This window comes from Prionailurus viverrinus, chromosome D4 (assembly GCF_022837055.1).
Source record: "Prionailurus viverrinus isolate Anna chromosome D4, UM_Priviv_1.0, whole genome shotgun sequence".
NCBI lineage: Eukaryota > Metazoa > Chordata > Mammalia > Carnivora > Felidae > Prionailurus > Prionailurus viverrinus.
Window position 1 is genome coordinate 46472600 of NC_062573.1, and position 23058 is coordinate 46495657.

The 23058-nt window shown below is 35.5% G+C and overlaps 1 protein-coding gene across 11 annotated transcripts in view; it reads left to right on the forward strand.

The window, feature by feature from the left end:
- BNC2 (basonuclin 2) overlaps positions 1-23058 on the forward strand; it is a 428416-nt gene that overhangs the window by 303425 nt on the left and 101933 nt on the right. The gene's annotated exons all lie outside the window — the stretch shown is intronic.

Genomic DNA, 23058 nt, shown 5'->3' on the forward strand with positions numbered 1-23058 from the left:
TGCAGCCTCCACTTCCCACCCCCGCCCCCAACCTCCCTGCATTTTTTCGTCATTTTTTGCAGTATGAGTCGTTTTGCATTGTGTACTTTGCCTCTGAAATGTTTTTATGGCCATCTGTCTTCCTACGACCCTTGAAGGGTAAATGTTGAAAACAGCATGTTGGGAGACCCCAGGATCCAAAAAGACTACACTGGACGATGAAGAAGTACTCCCTCCTGCCAAAGGAGATCACAATTGGAGAAGGTAGAATCTGAAGTGATTTTTGAAATTTCTTATGGGGATAATATCAGGAGAATTGACCCCTTCAAAAAAAAAATTGTTTTTGGCTCTGCCAGGCTCGTTTATTCCCTGAATTGCCCTGTGCTGTGTGCAAGCCCTTGGCTGCCAGCTTGGTATGTGATGAGTGGGGAGCCTCACATCTCCCCCTTGCTTTAACCTGGCATAAAAACACACACATTCCTGTCGTTCTCCTATGTGGTACCTCCAGGTGTTAGCAAGGGCAGGAGAGCAGAGAGGTATGATGGCAGGAAGTAGAGAGAGACAGAAGGTGGAATACCTGTCGGCTCCCGTGACTGCTTTGGTTAGCACTGAATCATTACTTAGTTTAGTGAGATGTCAACTTGGAAGGCACAGAGAATTTGGCCCTCAGAAGACAAGATGATGATGATAATAGGAATAATTATATATTACGTTTTCAGTTTATAAAAGACCTTCACAAGCATTATCTCATTTGCCTCAGGATGGGGCCATTTCAGTGGGGTGAGTGGAAAGTTAAGTGCTGGGTGGTCAGGGGACATGAGGGGGCATGAGGTCCAGGAGGAAGGGGCCAGGAAAAATAAAGCACGGAACCAGTTTCACAATCCCTGCTTATCCTGGCCTGGAGATACATATGGTACCACATCTTTCTACAGTCATTTCTACAACATGATTATTAATATCCATTTGGGATAGCTCTTACTCTACAGAAAGGAACAAAACTCTTGCACATTTTTGAACAGAAGTGTTAGCTTGGCTAAGCACTCTTTATTCAAAACCTGAGGTAGTATGCCCCAATCTAGTACCATCTTTACTGTAATACCATCAACGCTGTATTTCAGTTCTATGTGTATAGTTTTACCTAAGACATTTGGAGCACAGTATCTTCCTGTCCAGACAGATATGTGAATGACTGATTATTTGCCCTCTTAACCCAGTTCACTATAGCATTTTGATGACAATAAATATAGAACCTGCTGGATGTTCTGTGATATGGTCCTAATGTTTTGCCTTGACCAGTACCTATTCTTTGTTTTCCTGGAAATTAGTATTTAGGTGTTAATTTTTCTCCATTTTAGCATATCTCTAAGGCACACATTGAAAATGTGCTTTGAAATATACTTCATGTTTCTTTTTGTATGGGGGCCCAGGTTTTAACAATACAAAATTACAAGAGAAATTAAGTATGAGAGGAAAATTCGGCAAAACTGTGTACTGAAATTTATAAAGTCTCTTATTTGGGAGTGAAATGTTACACTTAAAGAATTCTGTCAAAAATAAAAAAGAATTCTGTCATTTATTATGATACTTAAGTTATAATTAATTTTTATTAATTTAATACAGATTTTGACAAAATCTTAAACTTAATATAGTCTGTTTCTCCTTTCAGAGCCTAGAATTGACATTTTGAGAAAATCATAGATGATTTTTCCACTAGAAGAACACTAGGTTTAGTTTCTATCTTGCTTTATTGATAGGATTGATATAATATAGATTTTATTTAAATGATGCTTTTTGTTACTCAGTTTTTATCATCTGCTTCTTATGAAAACAGTTCTTGGTTTAGGGAAAAATCAAAAGGTTGAAGGATCCAAAACTATGTAGTGAGAAATGCTCATTTTGCTTGAAAAAACACTAAAAAAAACAAGAGTTAGGCTTATAGAAATAAACTGTTTTCCTCTACAGCAATGTGATTTGGTTATTGGCCAATATTTTAAAAATTATAGGTAGTAATGATCAGGTATACACAAATGACTTTGAATATAATTATATGTAACATTTTTATGCAAGTAGACTATAAAATGTGTGTCCAAAGTTTGTGGAATCTTATAATGCACTGTTAGTGTACAAGTCATTTTATCTGGCTAAAACTCAATTGTCTTGTAGCCCTCAAGGCATCAATTTTAGCATTATTGCTCTCAACAACAGTATATTGAATATTATGTCAGTTAAAGGAGAATAATTATCAAGGCAAGTTAGGGTGGCTGTTAGTCTTACCACATATTGACTTGGTTAGCAGTTGGGTATAGATTGTGTTACTGGGGAAATGAAGATGTACAGTAAGTTGAACTGGTGAAGCCAGGATATTAATTTAACTCTCCCTGGGCCTAAACCTACATCCCTTATGTATATACAGCTACTGCTGGTTTCAGAGATAGTTTTGAATGTGGAAGAATAGCAGGTGTCTGATCTGATTTTGAATTTTTGGATGTGGGGGAAAAGAGGAATAGACTGTTCAAAACTATCATTTACAAGTGTATATGAAGAGATTATTAAAAGAAAAAGGGAGATGATAGTGATGCCACAGATTCACTTAGAAGACTAGCAACATCTTTCAAGAATCCTGTGCTGTTTTGATAAAAACTACTTTTAACTTATATAATTATCCATGTAATTCATAAGCGAGACAGCAAGGTGTGATATGTATAGCATAACTTGGACCACAATGACTTAAGAATCCAGGTAAACCTTAAAGGCAGAAAACCTCAGACTCTCCTGTGTAGCAATTAGAGTGTTCATTCATAAAGTACAGAAAAAGTGAGGTAGATTTTAGGCATTTTTCCACAAAATAGCAGAAAAAGGAAATAGGCAATTAGATGCTAAAATCTAAATATGAAGGACCATAAGATGTTTTTTCTGCTGCCAAAGAATAATTCTTTTTTCAAGTCTATATCTCATGGCACATATATTGACAGTAAATAAAAGCAGTGTCCTGCTCTTTCCCCATTTTCCCTGTCTTTGACCTAGGATACAAAGAATATACGTGATCATCATCGTTGAATTTAATCATTTAAAAATCAGGTGTTCACCCAGTCATTTTTCTGTTTGAACTTGTAACTGACTTGCAGCCCATCTGTGGAAATCTCTTGCTTTGCAAATGAGTCCTGCCAGAATTCAGAGAACCATATCAGACACTTCGAATAATTAGCTAAGGTGTCAGCAGCCTTGTGAGAGGGCGAGTAGTGATGCACATTTCAAATCACCTGTGTCTTGAAACAATCAGAACTAATAGAACCATCAATACTTTAGGAGAATATTTCCCAGAGTATTCTGGAGGCACTAGTCTTCCAGAGGTCTAACTTTAGATTTGGCAGCAACTATACTCAGGATCTTTCTGATAGAGCCTCAGGGTACACCTTAGCATAATAGAGGCTGTGAGAAGTTCTGGAATAAGTGGCTTTGGGAGTAGGTAAGTAGATTTCCACCAACCTTCTTCACTTCCGAGCCTTTTCCAATCAAGCTTATTAGAACTCTTCCTCAACTTGAGGCATTCACGTATAAGGATTCTTCTGCCTGGACTCCCCTACTCCTCTCTCCACATGGGCAATTACTTGTTCTTTAGGTGTCAGCCAAAGTCCTACTTTTTCACAAAGGCCTTTTCCATCCAGGTTAAGCAGTGTAAGTCTTTTCTCGTGTGGCTCTACCTCAGGACTGTTTCCCTCAAGCTCCAGTCCAATTTAAAATCAATCAATTAAGTCAACTGTTAAAATGGTTTTTTTCTTGACTTCCTCACTAGGGAATGCCACAGAGGCAGGGCACTCAATAAATATTTGTTAAATGAATGGGTAAAAAAAATCTGCTTAACTTGGTATAGCGTGATGTTTCACCATGGAACTCATGGAATATGCAGTAACTTCAGTTGGTCCAAGGGTCTTTAGCCTTTCCTCAGGTTTCCCAGGTACCAAATGCTGTAACAACAGATGCGCTCCTGAGGGTGGATGGGAAGAGAAACAAAGGCTCCCACACCCTCTAGCTAGTGGTTGGTGTAGAATTAAGTGTTCTGTGGTATCCATGTGTTAGAAAACATCACTACTCAGCAAACACTTGTATTTAAACAGCCCTTTGCAGAGCAAGTTCACATACTTTAGCTCTTTGAATCCTCTTCTACCATTCTCTTGTAGATATTGCCAGTGAATTAACATTTGGAGTAGATGAAATTCATAGGGATTGACTGACTTTTCCATGATCACAGAAGCTGTTAACTGGCACGGTTAATGCACTCCAAGCTTCCAAGGATAAGAACCACTTATCTCTTATTTATCACTGTAACCCAGCTCCAAGCACCCAGGCTGGCACATAATCTTCCAAAATATCAGAGGGAGAAAATTTTGAAATCTGATTTGAACTCAGGTCTCTGATTCTATGTGGAGTTACTTGTTTTTGTTGTTGTTGTTTTAAGACTATCAAGCTGTCTTTCCAGAATGTCATATGTGAGAGCCTTGTAGCATCAGAGTAGCATGGATTAGGGAACTGAGAAGGCCTGAGAATCTTGAACTAAGAGGTAGTTAAGATGACTCTTGCATTCAGTGACAGATATTATCCACCTGACCTTAGTGAAATTGGTTCCTCTTTTGTGTTCTTTTTCTTGGGCATTTCTTAATATTCCACCTGCTTTTAGGTTACTTTCCCCAGTTTTTTTTTTTTCCCATGACCCCAGCTTTTCTCTAAATCTGATATTTATCATTAATGCTTTATTGTAAATTCTGCTCTTTGGCTTATCTTTCCAGGAGTACATGCCTTTTGAAAGTATTAAAAAACCTAATCAATAAGATTTCAACTATATCATGTGCATGGGGCAGAGCAGACAAGAAATAGCTCTTTTCTGGGTCCATAAAAGGATATCAAGTTGAATGGCAAAAGGGGACACTGGGCATTGAGTAAGAAGATTGGGCTAAAGTCCAATATATGTATGTGAGTGTGGAAAATTTGCCATTCTCAGCCGTAGTTTCTTCATCTTTAAAACTGAGATAACCCCTTACACCCTCTTGCTCTTGAATGGCAAAAGGTGAAATGATGTAGATGAAAACATGTTGTAAAGGCCTACTCAAGTTGGTTTTTTCACTTCTATGTATGTATAAACCTAATTCTGATCAATAACAACAGGGAAATATCAGGTGTCAAACCTGTTTCCCTGCAGATATCGAATGCTTAGAAAAAGATAAATACATTTAAGGCTTTCGTTAATAGGATAAATGCTAGTTGTTTTAATAAATAAACCCTGAAATACTAGTGGCCTTAACAACAGGAGTTTGTTTCTCTCTCTCAGCAAGACCAGTCAGCATTCCTGGTTGGTGAATGTTTTCCTCCCAGAGGTGATTTGATTTCCCCAAACTTAGGGCCTCTGCCATTTTATGCCTCTGCTATTCTCTGGGGCCTCAGACTCCTCATCCAGGTGGAGGTTCTGTGTGGGAGGTTTTCATGGACCAGGTTTGAAAGCACAGTGGGCCACTTCTTCCACATGTTACTCATTGGAGCTTACATCTAACTGGGGCCAAGTGCCTGAGGGAGTTAGGACACATAGTCTCAGACTGAGTAGCCACTTCCCAGCTGTGTGTGTGCACCACGGAGGATGAGCACAAATCAGTGCCCCACTCAGGTGTGGTAGGATAGCCATAATTCTACCTTCTTTTTATACATTGGACAAGGAAAGCTTGGGACAGCAGACTAGTGTATTAAAGCGGGTTCATGGGTTTGAATTCTAGCTCCATTTCTTACTCAATGTGTGAAAACAGGCCTGTATCTTTATCTGCCTAAGCCTTGTTTCTCTCACCTGGAAAGCAGGGATACTGTTAGTACCTCGTGGGTTTACTGTGATGATAAAACAAGATGATGCATATAAAGCATTTAGTAGTGCCACTTGCTAAGTATCCAGTAAATGTTAACGATTAGCATAATGATAAAAAAGATGATGATATAGACTCTTGCCAACGTGGCCATTTTAGACCTTTATGTATAAAGCAGCCTTAAATCCTGGATTTTTTTTTTTTTAATTTCATTGTGTCTCTTAGAATGCCTTCCCAGATAGGCAAAAGAGTAGCTACTATTCAGTTGTAAATAAGACATACACACATACGTACCTACACACACAAACCTGCATATAGGTACATATGTAATACATACTTGATTACAAATAAGAGCAGGAAGTATAGTGACTTGGGGCAGACTTGGGTGTGAATCTTGGATTCAACTTTTGATGGCTTTGTTACCTAAGGTAGGTCGTTTAATGTATTTGAACTTAAGTTTCTTCATTTATAAAGGTTAAATGAAATGATGTTTAAAAAGTACTTAGTGCAGTAACTAGCCCACAACACTCTAATTAATATTAACTGGTACTACATTTTGAATGTGTGAATATGTATTTGTGCTTTTTCTTCTTTTAAGTTTTCAAGTAATGACTTATTCCATTAATGACTATCATTTTATTATCCTTGCATTTCTCTTATTTTATCAGCTCTTCCAGTATACTTCTAAGCACCAGGCACAGAATGAATGACTACTTAATGAATTTATTAAAATGATTAGAGTATCTGGGCTTTCACCCCACTACATAAAGCAAAACTTACTCAAAATAGACACCCTTTCTTATGGATATTACCTGACCTCACAGACTTTTAAGAAATTTCTGGAGCAGAAAGAAGAATGGATCTAGGTTTAAATTCGTTTAGGTAGTAAACGAATAGCAATAGACTCGATAGCAAGAGTCAAATAGCAAATTTTACTGATTAATTACATTTGCTGAGTACACAAGAGATCTCTCAGGAAGCTTTCACTCTAAAGGACAAAGCAGCCGTAAGCAAATCATGCAGGTTGCATGATCAGAATTGTAAGAATATACAGATTACCCATAGTAGTGACCCAGAGGAAGGATTATTTGACTCCCAACTGAAGACTGGTTTATCACCACCATAATGTAAGGTGTCCTTGCATTATGTCAATAATATGAGAATCTTTTTCAGAAGAGAAAGATTACAGGTGTGAATGATCAAGATCCCCCTGTCTTTGGCAGGGATATACAAAAGGTAGATGGTTCAGGGCAATGTTCTATATTTATAGTGTCTGTTTTCTAGAGTGCTTGGACTACTCTACAGATGTTATCCCAGCAATTCTCTTAGCCTCCCTATTAGAGAGATAGTTTCAGAGACAGTTATCCCTGGTTTTAAAGTTATCGTGGCTGAAGGCCTCATGCAGGGTCAAAGCTGGAAGTGGAATACAGGGATTTTGAATCCTTTGCCAAAGCTCTAACTATTTGAACAGCAATGAAAATAAACACCTTATATCCAAGGACGTAGCTTGATGTTTTGTGCTCAGAGTTAAAATAAAAATATTCCTCCCTTTACCCTTGCAAAGTAGAAATAGATACCTCACCAAACTCTAGGATGGAATGCAGTGACGGGTAGAATAGAATTTGTGTCTGTGGGACATGGAGAGAGGGTTTTTGTGTTCCCCAGGAGGAATAAAAAGTGAGCCCACAGCTCTCTGGCCATTCACCATTTGATAAGAACCAGTTCAGATTTACTTGAAATGGATATTCTCTCTGATGGCACTGATTAAACCATATGGTCTCCAGAGCAACACTTTGACATGCTCCTTGTTGAATTTGAAGTGGAAGGCTCCTGAGCTTTGGGTTTAGACCTCAATTCTACCATCAATTTACTCTCTAGCTTTGCAAAAAATACATAATTTCCATAAGCCTCATTTTTCTGATACCTTCTTACTGGAGTTTGGAGAATAAAGGGAAGTAATTTGTTAAATTCATAGTAGAGGGGCGCCTGGTTGGCTCAATTGGTTGAGCATCCAACTCTTGATTTCAACTGAGGTTCGTGAATTCGAGCCCTGCATCAGACTCTTTGCTGACAGTGTGGAGCCTGCTTGAGATTCTCTGTCTGCTCGTCTTCTGCTCTCTCTCTCACCCTCTCTCTCAAAATAAATAAATAAAACTTAAAAAAATTGTTTTTAAAAAATAAATTCATAGTAGAGCTTAGTAAATATTCTTTAAGTAAATCCATTTTCCAGATCACCAGAAACTTTTTGATTCTTCAACTTGTCTATATAGTTTATTTGAGCTACGATGTCTTTTTCTAATATTTCCCCCAATTTGACAAAAGGGACAGGTAGAGGATGAGAGGGGCTTGCACAAGAACTGAAATCTATTATGACTGTAGCAAAGAGTCATAGGAAGGCTCTCAAGACCCAGCCCCAGTCTGCCATCTGTTTCTTTTGAGTGACCTACATTTCACATTCTCGTATGTGAAATCATAAAGGACTGTGAAAAAGTAGAAAGTGAGATGAGCATCTGCGTGGGTTTCTGGAAGCTTTTGCTAAATCCATACAGATGGGACAAACATAAATAAAGATACACTTATTTGATTCATGTATGATAGTCTTATAAGTAATGCCAGCAGCAATTGGAAAATAGAATGTGGGCCAATACATTTGCTAGTAGAATTAAAGTGACCACTGCCAAATTGAATTACTCTAGGAAGACCTGTTGAAAGAAGAGATTCTTAAGGAAGAAGAGAGATATTGTTACATAGCAGAAAGGATGGAACAAGATTTTTCCGTACAGGAAGAATGCTGTGTTGGGAAGAGGTGTGAACAAGTTTATGGGGGAGAGTTGCATTTCAGTTAGATGAGCAGCACTGAGCTGTAGTTTAGGTGAGTGTGTTAGATCAGGCCTGAGCCTGTTGCTCAGAAGCTCTTCTGGATTCAGCTGATAATTTGCCTCACATCCCTTTCTTTTTCTTTTTTTTAAATTAGTTTATTTTTAAAATATTTTTTAAGCTTTTATTTTTAAGTAATCTCTACACCCAACTTGGGACTCAAACTCACAACCCCGAGATCAGGAATCACATGCTCTACTGACTGAGCCAGCTGGGCACCCCGCATCACATCCCTTTCTAAGGGGGAATGACTGGTGATTCTTTTGGTTTACAGACATGGCATTTGTTGCTAATAACCCTCAAAAAGGCCAATCACTGGCTAGTGGCTTTATGAACAGTTGTTTTAGAAACCCACCACTGAGGTCCTGTTGCTACCTAGAAAGTGTTTTCATTGATTGGTGGCACTGAGTAAGCTGTTGTGTTCTCTCTCCCTCTCTCAGTCAGTCACTGTAGACTTGGGGATTGGAGAGTAGAACAGTTTTGCATTTCAACAAAGGAGTGTCTTACATGGCTATAGTAGACCATTATTCATAAGGTCCCCAAATAAGAGAATGGGGTATCAGTTGGTATGCATTTTCTGTCCAGAGGTCATCTTCAGTTTATTGTGTATTTCTTGCCTATAGGCCCCAGGAAAACATTTCTCAGAGACTTTGAGAACTGAAGGTCCTGTCTGTAAGGAAATACTTTAACCTGGTTTTCTTGTTCTCATGTAATTTTCTCTCTTTAACAAAGCCATAATAACAGTGTCAGAGGCAGCTTTCTAGTTAGTATGAGTAATGTGGTTGCTGGATTTTCTATTTTTATTTTAATATGCGTTTCCTGCTGTGGATTTTCTTTTTCTTTTTTGGTTTTATAAATAGCAGTTGAAAAAGTGTGGTAATTTGAAGACTCTGGTGCACACTGCATCCTCTCTGGGATGCAATTCTAATGCCTGTGCACAACAGGCATTTCTTTCAGATTCCTCCGTGAAATAAATAGAATGTTTGGAACACAGACGACTGAAAATACTGGCTTACGGTCATGTTAGTCCAGGCTTCAAAAAAATTGACATTTAAACAATAGAGTGTCTATCTATAGGTTTTTGTCTCATATTAAGCCTATTTATTTTATGGTGTGTTGATAAAACACAAAGTGAGGTAGTCAGGGACATACCTTCAGTCCCTTCATTAATTTGCCTCTTTTTAAAAGTATGCACACATCTTGAGAAATTTTGAATTGACAACAACAAAATACACTTAAATTCCCCTTGAAAGAGTAATTAAGAGCTACTTGTTTCTGCGTCCTGTCATCTCTGCCAGAATTGGAGTTCATGCTGAGTATATTCCATTGAGTCAGCCATCATTCCATCACCAGCCGGGATTGCTTTTCCACGTATTGACATGTGAGGGAATGTCTGCCTTGCAGTAGCCATGGGCTTGTGCCAGATTTTGAGATCCATAGGGGCAGTGCTGGGAGCTTTTCAATTCTGAATCAGAGATCCAATTCATAATAGCTGAGCCAGGGAAACCGGGTTGAATCTGTGGCCAAAACCACGGTAAAAAACTTTTTTTTTTCCTTTTCCCTTTTCGCAATGCTTTATTGCTTTAAAATATGAGTGGCTCTGTCCATTGATCCTCCAGTGACTTTACGTTGGATTCAAATTGTGGTCTCTTAGGTGAAAAGGTCAGTGTTTTATTCATTCAGCCACACATCGATGGAGATTAACTGAGAGCAGTACAAGACATTTGGATCCTGCCAGACCTAGGGCACCTGAAAGAAGTTTATTTCTTTTCTCCCTAGCCTTCACTATGCCTGCTGCAGAAGAGGATGGCCCTGTCTTCTGGGAGTGGGGGAGGGTTTTGATTGGCTGTGTGTTAACTGCCTCAAATCCATGGCCATAGGGTGAGTAAGAACCCCTGAGAATCAAATATGTCATCTATGTAGCATCACCTGATTTAGTGCTTTTCCTCAAGTCTGAGATGTCTCAAGGGGCCTTTTTTCCTTTGCAGCACTGATCTTTCAATGAGGTGCTAGTGTCTGTCCTGAGCAATAACAAGGAAAAACCATGAAGTGTGAACAGCTCTTATTAGGGGGGTAAATGTCATTAACGCCTTTGTAGCCTTCCTTGCAATCTGAATGCTCTTGTCAAGAGAGTGACTTACTGAAGCCTCCTTTAAAATCATATAAATGGAATATAAGATGGTGAAGTTTCACATTTTAATTAAGCAAGGCCATTAGCTTCCTTTACTTATGCATTTTTGTAGTCAATTATGCTTGTATCCAATAGGGTCGACCCTCTGAAATAAGGCTACTGAAAAACTGTCTACAAAAATTATTTTAAGGATTTGAGAAACAGTTTACTCTAAATCAAAATTCAGATAATTTTTTGTGATTGTGGGGAACAGATGCTTCTCTCTGTTTTAATTTTATAGACTGATACACTCCTGTGCCTGACCAAAATGTGCATATTTTATAAATGGTATGGGAAAATGCTAGCATTTCAAGTTAATGAGTAGGTCAGTCTGAATTAATGAAAAGTCTGAAGCATATACTGTTTAAATAATTTTATTATTTTCATTACATAAATAGAAAATTTTCTCCATCTGTGAATTGTCTCCTGAAGCAAAATTTTTATATGCAAAAGATTTGCTTAAGTAAATCTCTTGTGCAAGTTTGAGATTTTCATTCTAGTCTCTTGTCATTCTGGGATGTGTCTTTGAGTTAAAAAATAAAAATATGTTGGATAGTTGTGTGACAGTAGGGTCAGATGCAGAAAGAAAATTGTCTTTTTTACTAAGCATATTAATTTTTAATAAGGAAAAATGAATTGAGACATCTGGTTAAAACTTTGGGGAGGTAAATCTAGAAAACTTATAGGCAAGTTAGAGGTGGTGAATGGAAATTAACCATATGGTACCTGTTATTACTAATTTAAGATGTATAATTTAATGTGTTCTGTTTATTTAGTGTACAGTCTTTGTTTCAAATTTGGTCTTCCATCCATTTTTAAAAATTCCATTAGGTCACAGCTTTCCTTTACATTGTTTTCTTCCTATTCTCAGGAAAATATATTCAGGAAAATATATTCATTTAACAAAGTGCTGCTATATTCAAGTGATAAAGAGATAGACACTATCCATTCTGTTACAGCTCTCCGTCTAGTTGAGATTGGGGCTCAAGTTAAGCTAACTGAAAACAGAGGTCATTAGTGTACATGTTGTAATGAATATATAAGCATGATCTATAATTAGTGCAATAATGAGTTATATTTAAATAGACTCTTTGGACGTATTTCCAACTTCCCTGAAAGGTTAATGCCTTAAAGAATTTTAAGTATTCCTATCTTGATTGTACTATTAATTCAAATTCTGCAATTAAATGACTGACTAAACAAAATTAATTTTAAATCCGGCTCCCACTTTTTGAATTAAAAACATTATTTTAGTTTGAATTAATGAGATTTTGCTGTCTTATTATGGAAAACACACCTATTTATTAAATCACAGATGGTAAGCAGCAACAAGGTGTTTCCTTCGAATTCCTTAACTCATAAATGTTTTGACAAGTTAATAAAAACTTACTTTAAAAATTCCCTTTTAGTGAGACTCCAAAGATCATTTTTAACTCCATCAGGATCAGTTTGCAAAAGCTACCCATGAAGTCACTCACTTGACAAGCAAATCTCCATGGAATTTCTACTGTCATTGCCACTTGGGGAGTAATTGGGCCAATTAAAATGTAGATGATTTATTTATATTAAATATAGTGCCTATTAAATTGCGAACATCAAATTTGGAATGAGTCTGTATTCTCTTTGTTAGTTTCCTTCACTCAGTGCACAGAATTTTAGTTCACCTGATTGCTTATTTGACTCATAAGTAATGTATGTATATAATTAAGGAAGGTGATAGTCTGGTACCAGTAGGTTCTTCTTAATGGAAAGTGGTCTTGGACTTGGTAGCACAATAAGAAAGGCCATCTGACAGCACTGTCTGCTTTGTTGTTTCTTTTCTCTGTGTTCTGACTTACACCTGGATACAGGTTATTAATGTAAATTATGATTTCTAAGGTTCACATTTTAGGATAACTTTGCAAAAAGATGTCTGGAATATCAAAATTATCAGAAATGTACAGTAAGACTTCATGAATGTTTTTCAAGACACCAGATGGAAGGAAGCTTTACTGCATTATATTTCCCATATGGAAAAGTATCTGGGACCTGAAAGAGGCACACCCTTGGAGGGGGAAATGCTTCTTAAAAAGGAACTTTATAAAAGAATGCTCTAGTATAGAGTTTTCATGCATGATTTATTCACTTGAGCATATTGCTTTGAAGGCCCAAACAGCATCTTGGATATATGTTGTGGTTTTCCAGACCTGAGAAGTTGTCTGATGGTTTAAATTTCACAAACTGGTTAGATTTGCCTATGCCACAGGTCAGATACGTCTTGCTGAGTCTGGTCGCCATCTATTTTAGTCAAGGTTTAGCTTTTGTTAAAATTGTTGAATTGGGTTTGTTCATGAAAAATGTATCTTTCCTTTACGTGTTATTTTATATTAACAGAAAGTCAAGATGGTAGAATTTGTTTATAATTTTTTATTGAGATGTAATTGACATATAGTATTATATTCATTTCAGGTGTACAACATAGGGATTTGACATTGTGTGCCTTGCAAAATGATCACCATGATAAGTTTTGTTACCATCTATCAGCATACAAAGTTAAAATACTATTATTGACTATATTCTCCATGGTGTACTTTGTGTCCCCATGGCTTATTTAGTTTGTAACTGGAAGTTTGTACTTCCTGATCCCCTTCACCCATTTTGCCTACCTCCTAATCCCTCCTAACCCCACTTCACTGTGGCAACTACCAATCTGTACTCTGTATTTCCATGTCTGGGTTTTGTTTTGCTTTGTTTTTTTAGATTCCACATAGAAGTAAAATCATGCAGTGTTTACCTCTTACTGTGTTAGCTGTTTCACTTGGCATAATCTCCTCAAGGTCCATCTATGTTGTCAAAAATGGCAAAGTTCCATTTTTTTTTTTTATTGACTAGTATCCCATTTTGTGCGTGGGTACACATACACAGTATCTTTATCTATTATGGACACGTAGGTTGTTTCCATATCTTGGCATATTGTAAATAATGCTGCAGTGAACATAGGGATACATATATCTTTTGAAATTAGTGTTTTTGTTTTCTTTGGATAGACACCCAATAGTGGAGTTGCTGGATTTTATTTGGTAGTTCTATTTTAAATTTTTTAAGGAACCTTCATACTGTTTTCCATAGTAGCTATGCTAATTTATATTCCCATCAGCAGCATATGAGGCTTCCTTTTTTTCCACATCCTTGCTACACTTGTTGTTTCTTGTCTTTTTGATAATAGCCTTTCTGACAGGTATAGGGTGATATCTCATTGTAGTTTTGATTTGCATTTCCCTGATGATTAGTGATGTTGAATGTTTTTTCCTTTTTTTAATTTTCTTTTGATTTTTTGAACTTTTTTTCAGTGCCAACATGTTGGCCATCTGTATGGAAGATGTTTGGAAAATCTTTGGAAAAATGTTTATTCAGATTCTTTGTGCATTTTTTAATTAATATATTTTTTGTCATTGAGTTGTAGGGATTTTTTAAAAATATATTTTGGATATTAATCCCTTATCAGATACATGATTTGCAAATATTTTCTCCCATTCAATAGGTTGCTTTTTTATTTTGTTTATGGTTTCCTTGGCTGTGCAGAAGCTCTATAGTTTGATGTAGTCATGTTTGTTTATTTTTGCTTTTGTTTCCCTTGCCTTTGGACTTAGATCCAAAAACAAAAGCAAAAAAACAAAAACTCACTAAGAACAATGCCAAGGAAGTTACTACCTATGTTTTCTATGGTTTCAGGTCTTATATTCAAATCTTCAATCCATTTGAGTTATCTTTGGCTTATGGTATAAGATAGTGGCTCAGTTTCACTCTTTTGCATGTAGCTCTCCAGTTTATTGAAGAGTCTGTCCTCTCCCCATTGTATATTCTTGCCTCCTTTGTTAAAATTTAACTAACTATATGCAGTGGGTTTATTTCTGGGCTCTCTCTTCTGTTCTACTGATCTATGTGTGTGTGTGTGTTTATGCCCTAACCATACGGTTTTGAACACTGTAGCTTTGTAGTATAATTTGAAATTAGAGAGTGTGATACTGTCCGCTTTCTTCTGCTTCCCTAAGTTGCTTTGGACATTTGGGGTCTTTTATGGTTCCAAATACAAATTTTAGAATTATTTGTTCCACTTCTGCAAAAAATGCCTTCGATATTTTCGTAAGGATTGCATTGAATCTGTAGAATGCTTTGGGTAGTATGGACATTTTAACAACATTAATTTTTCTAATCCATGAGCACAGAACATCTATTTATTTGCATCTTTTTCAGTTTCTTTCATCAGCGTCTTAGGGTTTTCAGTGTGTAGATCTTTTACCACCTTGGTTAAGTTTATTTCTATGTATTTTATTCTTTTTGATGTGATTGGAAATGAATGTAATTGTTTGATTGCTTCCTCCTTCTGATATTTGTTACTAGTGTATAGAAATGCAACAGATTTTTTATATTAATTTTTTGCCCTGCAATTTTATTGAATTCATTTATTCTAGCAATTTTTTTGGTCTTATATATAGTATCATGTCATCAGCAAATAATAACAGTTTTGCTACTTCTTTCTGAGTTTATATGCCTTTTATTTCTTTTTCTTGCCTGGCTAGGATAATCCAATATTATGTTAGATAAAAGTCAGGAGAGAATTGTCTTCTTCCTGATCCATGATATCTGCTGTGGGTTTGTCATAAATGGACCTTATTATGTTCAGGCACATTCTCTCCATACCCACTTCATTGAGAGTTTTTACCATAAATAGATGTTGAATTTTGTCAAATGCTTTTTCTGCATCTAGTGAGATGATCATATGATTTTTATCTTTCATTTGTCACAGTGATATATCATGTTGATTGATTAGTGGATGTTGAACCATCCTTTCATCCCTGGAATAAATCCCACTTAATCATGGTGTGTGATCCTTTTAATGTATTGTTGAATTTGGTTTGCTAATAGATTTGCATCAAGATATTCTTGTCTGGTTTTGGTATCAGGGTAATTCTGGCTTTGTAAAATGAGTTTGGAAGCATTCCCTCCTCTTCAGTTTTTAGAAGAATTTGACAAGGATGTGTATCACATATTCTCTGAATGTTTGGTGGAATTCAACCAGTGAAGCCATCTGTTCCTGGATTTTTGTTGGGAGGATTTTGATTACTGATTCAGTCTGTATACTTATAATCAGTCTATTCAGGTTTTCTATTTCTTCATGAGTCAGTCTGGGAAGATGGTGAGTCTCTAGGAGTTTATTCATTTCTTTTAGATTGTCCATTTTTATGGTGTATAATTGCTCATAACAGCGTCTTAGTTCCTTTCTACTTCTGTGGTGTCAGTTGTAACTTATTTTTCATTTGTTCTTATTTATTTGAGCCCTTTCTCTTTTTTTCTTGGTGAATCTAGCTAAAAGTTCATCTATTTTGTTTATCCTTTCAAAGAACCAGCTCTTAGTTCCATTGATCTTTTTTATTGTCTTTTTTGTCTCTATTTCATTTATTTCTGCTCTGATCTTTATTGTTTCCTTCCTTCTGCTAACTTTGGACCTCATTCTTTTTCTAGTTCATTTAAATGTAAAGTTAAATAGTTTATTTGAGGATCTCTTGTTTCTTCAAGGCTTGTATTGCTGTGAACTTCCCTCTACTATTTTTGCTGCATCACATAGATTTTGGTATGTCGTATTTCTGTTTTTATTTGCCTGTAGGTATTCTTTTATTTATCTTTTTATTTCGTCTGTGATCCAGTAGTTGTTCAGTAACATATTATTTAATCTCTATTCATAGCCTTTCTAGTTTTCTTCTTGTAATTGATTTCTGAAGTTTTATACAATTATGGTAAAAGAAAAATACTTGATAGGATTTCAGTCTTTTTTAGCGTATTGAGATTTGTTTTGTGGCCTAACGTGTGATCTATCCTGGAGAAAGTTTCGTGTACACTTAAGATGAATGTGTGTTTTGCTACTTTTGGATGGAATGGTCTGTATATATTTATTAAAACCATCTGGTTTAGGGTGTTGTTTAAAGCCAATGTCTCCTTACTGATTTTCTGTCTAGATAATGTATCCAGTGGTGTAAGTGAAGTGTTAATTTCCCTTGCTATTGTTGTTGTATCACTGTCATTTTCTCCCTTTGGGTCTGTTTATTATTTGCTTATACATTTTGATGCTCCTATAATAGTTGTATATATGTTTATAAATATTGTATACTTTTTGTTGGATTAACTCTTTTGTGTGGTGCCCCTCTTTGTCTTTTATTCCAGTCTTTGTTGTGAAGTCTGTTTTGTCTGATACAAGTATAGCTATACCAACTTTCTTTTCATTTCCATTTGCATGGAATATCTTTTTACATCCCTTCACTTCTAGTTCGTGTATGTACTTACTTCTGAACTAAGTCTCTTAAAGGCAGTGTATATATGTGTCTTTTTTTTTTAATCCATTCAGCCACCCTGTGTTTTTCAATTGAAGAATTTAGTCCATTTACATTTAAAGTAATTATGGATAGCTGTGTACTTATTGCCATTTTATAAATTGTTTTCTGGCTGGTTTTGCAGTTCCTCTCTATTCTTTTCAACTTCTCTTTCTCTCTTCCCTGTGGTTTAATTATTTTCTGTAGTGTTATGTTTAGATTCCTATCTCATTTTCTTTTGCATATTTACTATAAGTTTTTGATTGACATTTACTGTGAGGTTCACATATATAATCCTGTGTATATAATAGTGTATTTTATTTGATGGCAGCTTAAAGTTGAACACATTCCAAAACTACACATTTTTACTACTACTCCCCCCATATTTTATGTTCTTTATATCCTATTTTACATCTTTCTTATTTTATGTGTCCCCTAATTATTATAGGTTTAGTTAATTTTACTATTTTTGTCTTTAGACCTTCATACAGGATGATAGTACTTAAACACTAGTGTTATGTGGTGACAATAGTAAGGTGTTATTTTTCTACAGGGTTCTTTCTTTCATTTTTTGAGATATATACCATATAATCAGTTTCACTTGGTAAATATTACATAAACACTGAGGAAGTCATGGAGGATATAGATCTTTTACTGCTAACCACTTATTTACAGCAATACTGTGAAAGAATAATAATGTACAATGTTAAATATAAGATAGTTTGTATAGGTTTTGTAAATACTACCACAGTGTTTTAAGTGAGATACAAGGAACCTGAATGTACTTTTGCATAGAATGATATCAGACATCTATAATATATATTGAAAAGTAGTGCTTATAGTCATTGCATATGTATTCTTTTTGAAATGACATTCATAGAATTAAAGCATATTTCCTACAGAATAAACGTATGAATGGTATATAAAGCTTTTGCTATCTAGAGTAGTTGAAAATTCTATATAATTTTGGCAAGTCTGGAACCTCTAAACATATTCAGAAGTATTTTCCTACTCGATAGAAGTTAGTGAGTTTGGTAGATGCTACTATGTTAAGAATCATACTTTAAATATTTAGTTTTGATTAAAATAATATACTAAATAGAATGAATTCCCACTATTTATAACTGAATTAAATTTGAGGAGCATATAGTTAAGTGCATAAAACAGACAGGTAACACAAACATGAAAATTGATTTTGTTAATAATAATTTTGTTTAGAACAGAACCCAAAATTTGGCTTAGAAAATGTTTCCAAATTTTTCTCATTTCTTCCCCAAATAGATCTTTGGGGGAAAGAAGAAAAATGTGAAGATTCATCTTTTTCATGTGAACTAGAGTATTAGCTTGAGTTAGAATTCTTTATGATATTTATGGGACATAAACAGAGCCTTATTTAATGTTATAGTTTCTTCAGACAGGGCTTAAATATGAGACTCTAAGAGAAAAAGGAGTATTTTTTTTCTTCATATCAAATAAGCTCTGAAATTCATGCTTATGAAAAGAAAGGAAAACAGTTGAACACAAAAACAAAAGTCTGTGTTTTGTGAGTTTTAAATTGTGAAGTTAAGAAACACATATTTAGATATTTTTAAAAATCCATACACATCAGCTGATTAGTGATTTTATTTTAAGACCTTCTGCAGAAAAGAACATAACCAGACTTCACAATAAGAAAGTTCTCACTGGGTATTTTAGATGGCCTTTATAAAATTTCATCATCATTTTGTACTTTTACACAATGTTATATGCCCTTAAGAAAATCAGAAAGACGGAAATATGGAATAATCTAGAGGAGCATTTGGAGAATTTTAAAAAGGTGGGATAGAACCAGAGGAACAAGGGCATTTATTGGTAGGTTAAAGAGTTTTTATCTTATAGGAAGTTGATTCTTTTGAAGTAAGTAATGAGTATATTGGGTATTCATTGCTGCATGACAAACCACCCCAAACTTTGTGGCTTAAAATCACCACCATTTTATTATTGTTCACAAGTCTGTGGGTCAATTGGGAAGTTCTGCAGTAAACTGATGGGGTGAGGAAGGAAGGTGGGCTCTTCGATCTAGGATGGCCTAATTTACACATCTTGCTGTCTGGTTGGTACAGGCTGTTAGTTGGGGCAATGGAAGTAGGTAGGTGTTCTATCTCATCATTGAGCCCGTTAGCCTGGTCTTGTTCCACATGCAGATAATTTAGGGTTCTGAAGAGTGCAGAAGAGGGAAAGTCCACATGTGCAAGCACTTTTAATGAGAATCTTACTTCATGTTTACTAGTATCCCATTGACCAGAACAAATCACATAGCAAAGCTCAGAGCCAGAGTGGGAGATGAGTACTCCAGGACATGCAAGGAAACCTGAGCAATCTGGGAGTCAGTACTGAAATAATCAATCACCAGATTAGTGTCTTAAGAAGCTCCATTTGGTAGTCTTATCTGTGTGGAACCAGGAGGGAGTCCTGAGCCAGGCTGTCTAGTTTGGAAGCTGTCACAGTAGTTCAAGTAGAAATAAGCCTGGCATTGGGGTAGTGGCAGGGAGATTAAATAGCAGGGTTAGATAAAACCACTTGCTGACTAGATTCAGTAGGTGTGGGAGAGAGAAGGTGCTCATAGATTGATTCCAGGATTCAGGGTTGGGTTTGTGAGAATGTAAGGACCTGGTAGAGTTTTGGACCTATTTATGTTTGCAGTGAATATAAGACGTCTGTGCAGCTTCTTAATTCCTACTCTGCTGTCCAGAAACATTAATGAAATGAGACTACATCTTTGAAATTTCTATTTTTTTAACATATTTCTTTAAAATTCATGGCCTCATCCCAGCGCTTTCTTTACCATCAGCCTTGCAAAGATGATTAAATGACGAGAAGCACTTCCTCTCATTTTTTTTTAAAAAGCACATGGGCAACTTTGCTATAAACAAAAAGTCCAAAAGTTTGGATTTCCTAGTTTCCTTTCCCAGAACTGAACATCTACCTAGGATTTTTGAGAACTTAATATTTACTTGTGTTTCTTTGAGATTATTTTTATATTTCAAATTATGTCAACTTTGACAAAAGTTTAAAATTTGGTGACAACAACATTCCTTTCTTAACCATTTTATGCTCCATGTTTCAGAGTGAAAGGACAAAAGTTTTGCTTCTTTTTCAGTTATTCACTTCATAATCTGAGGTTTAACTCCTCAAAATTATGATTTTTTTGAGGAAATCTTGTTTAGATTATTTATGAAAATACATAAAAGCCATCTTCCTATTAAGTGAATAGAAAATTTAGTTTGGTCGTGGTTTTTCTGTTATTTTGATACATGGATGGAGTACTTTTGTTGTTGTTTTTTGTTAAGGGCATGTGACTTGCCTCTAAGAGAGATAGTTGGAGAAAAAAAAAACTTCAGTACATGATTTGCTTCTGGAAGAAAAGCATGAAATTTATCATTTAAGATGAGTGTACATAAATTGTTGTACATAAGAAGTAACTATAAAATAGATTTTAATTTTATATTGCGATCAGTTAAGGAAGAGAGAGGATAAGGTAAGGAAAAATGAAAAAGGAAGAAAGACATGTTTTAAAAAATATTTTTCTCATTTTTTTTATTAAGGTAATGTAATTTTGCAGCCATGGGTACAAATCAGATAGAATTAGATTGCATAGTTAGGTGTTCCATTCCTGAATTACTATTATATGATTCTCTCATTCATGGCCAATCACAATTATTGTAAAACTAAAACAAGAAGGCTTCCACAGTCTTAAATCGAGGAAGAAATATTCTCCTCCTAATTCAGAGTAGTTGGCTCTGCCAGCCACCAGATGATAAATAGAGTAACAAGAACCTGTTAATTGGCTCTTGGGGTCCTTAGCACTTGAAGCTCACAAAGGGATTTCACATGTAGTGATCCATTTAATTTGGAGACCTATGGAACAGATAGAGCAAGTTTTATTAATTTTGTTTTATAGGTTATTAAGCTAAAACTTACACTTCATAATGGTGAAAAAGCTTAGTAGCATCCCAAACTGAGTACTCAAATTTGGCTGTTCTGATACCACAACTAGACTTCTTTGCATTGTGTAATGTTTATCTTTAAATAATAATTATTTGTTTAGGTCTGTTGTAAACACTTGCATAATTATTGATTTATTTGATGGTCACAGTCAAAGTCTATCTCTATTATCTAGATTTGTATCCTTAGAGAGAGAAATCAGACTTCCATTTTTTATAGTTACATTGAAATCTCCTATATTACTCATAAGAATGGCTGTCTTAAAATTTGATTTTTAGACTGTGTTTCTCTCTAATAAAATTCACTTCTATAAAATTTTGCCAGCTGCTATAGGAAGACCTATAAAACACTCATTTTAACTCTAGTAATATTTATCCTGCCTTTCTTCTTGTTGTTGGCATTTGTAGGATTTCCTAATGGTTTGCTATTTAGTTTCAATATATTTCCTTTTAGTAGATGATTTACAAATAGCAGTAATGTTGAAAAATGTAATGTTTGTTTTAAGTCTATAAACCAAAGATTGAAAGAATGTGATTGTGGATGTATGATGTAATATAAATAGGCAGATTTTTATTCCTATCCAGATTTAGTTTTGAGAATATGAGTATTTGATTCATCCTGATTTTCATCTTAACAGATATTGCTACATGTTTAAACAAAAGTAATTTATCTCTAAATTTTCTTACATCTCAAGACCTTATAAGCTGTCGTTTTTTCATTGGCTTCAATTCAGAATTATTTGACTCTTTTGTGCTTTATTCCTTAGGTGTATTTATACCATAGATCAGTTGACAGTTTTTTTTAAAAAAAAACAAGAAAGGAGTTGCAATGGCTAGAATCTCATTTACTAATTTATTATGAACCCAGAATACTCCAGGCATTAAAAAAAAAATTGTGTTCCTGTGACTTAATCTTTGTGTTTGTTTCTAGAGGCTGTGCAGGATGTTTCCTGTCTGAGGCACAAACCGTATATTTCATTTGTCATATCTAATGTTTTCATATCCGGAAATCATGCTCCATGTTATGTTTTACAAGGCTTCATAAAAATAAGTGATCCAGATAAAATTTATAGTTATTTTTAAAAATCTGTCATACCAAAATTATCTGTCTTTTCTTTTTCTCCTTCCCAAATGAGTACAGATAGGATTATGAAGTTTAAATGAATGTGTTTTTAAATGAAGTCTAAGTTTGACACTAGACAGTCATCTATTATTCAGAAGAAGCTGGATGTTGGTATGTTGGTAAATGCTTTACAACTCTCTAAATTAAGAAATAAAAAAGACTTGAATCACGGTGTTTGTTGATATCTATGGCCAAAATATCCCACCATGGCTGATTTTAGACCATCAGCACCCAGTCATCAAACATGGGTTTGAGATGAGAGGTACAGTAACACACTCTTCTACAGTATTTCCACATACTATATGTAAACAGAAGTACATTAAAGCACAGATAATAGTAAAATGTGGTCAGATAATTACAAGTGATGAGTTTTGACTGCCTTTATTTTTATTTACTTTTATTTACCATTATTTTTAATATATTTCCTTAAGGGGCACCTGGGTGCCTCGGTCAGTTAAGCACCAGACTCTTGATTTCCACTCAGGTCATGATCTCACAGTTTGTAAGCTCCAGCCCCACATTGGGCTCCACACGGAGCCTGCTTGGGAATTTTTCTCTCTCCCTCTCTCTCTGTGCCCCTCCTCTGCTCGGGCTTTTTCTCTGGCTTTCTCTCTCAAAATAAATAAGGGCGCCTGGGTGGCTTAGTAGGTCAAGCGTCCAATGTCAGCGCAGGTCATGATCTCACAGTTCTGTGGGTTCAAGCCCCACATCTGGCTTTGCATGGATTTTCTCTCTCCATCTC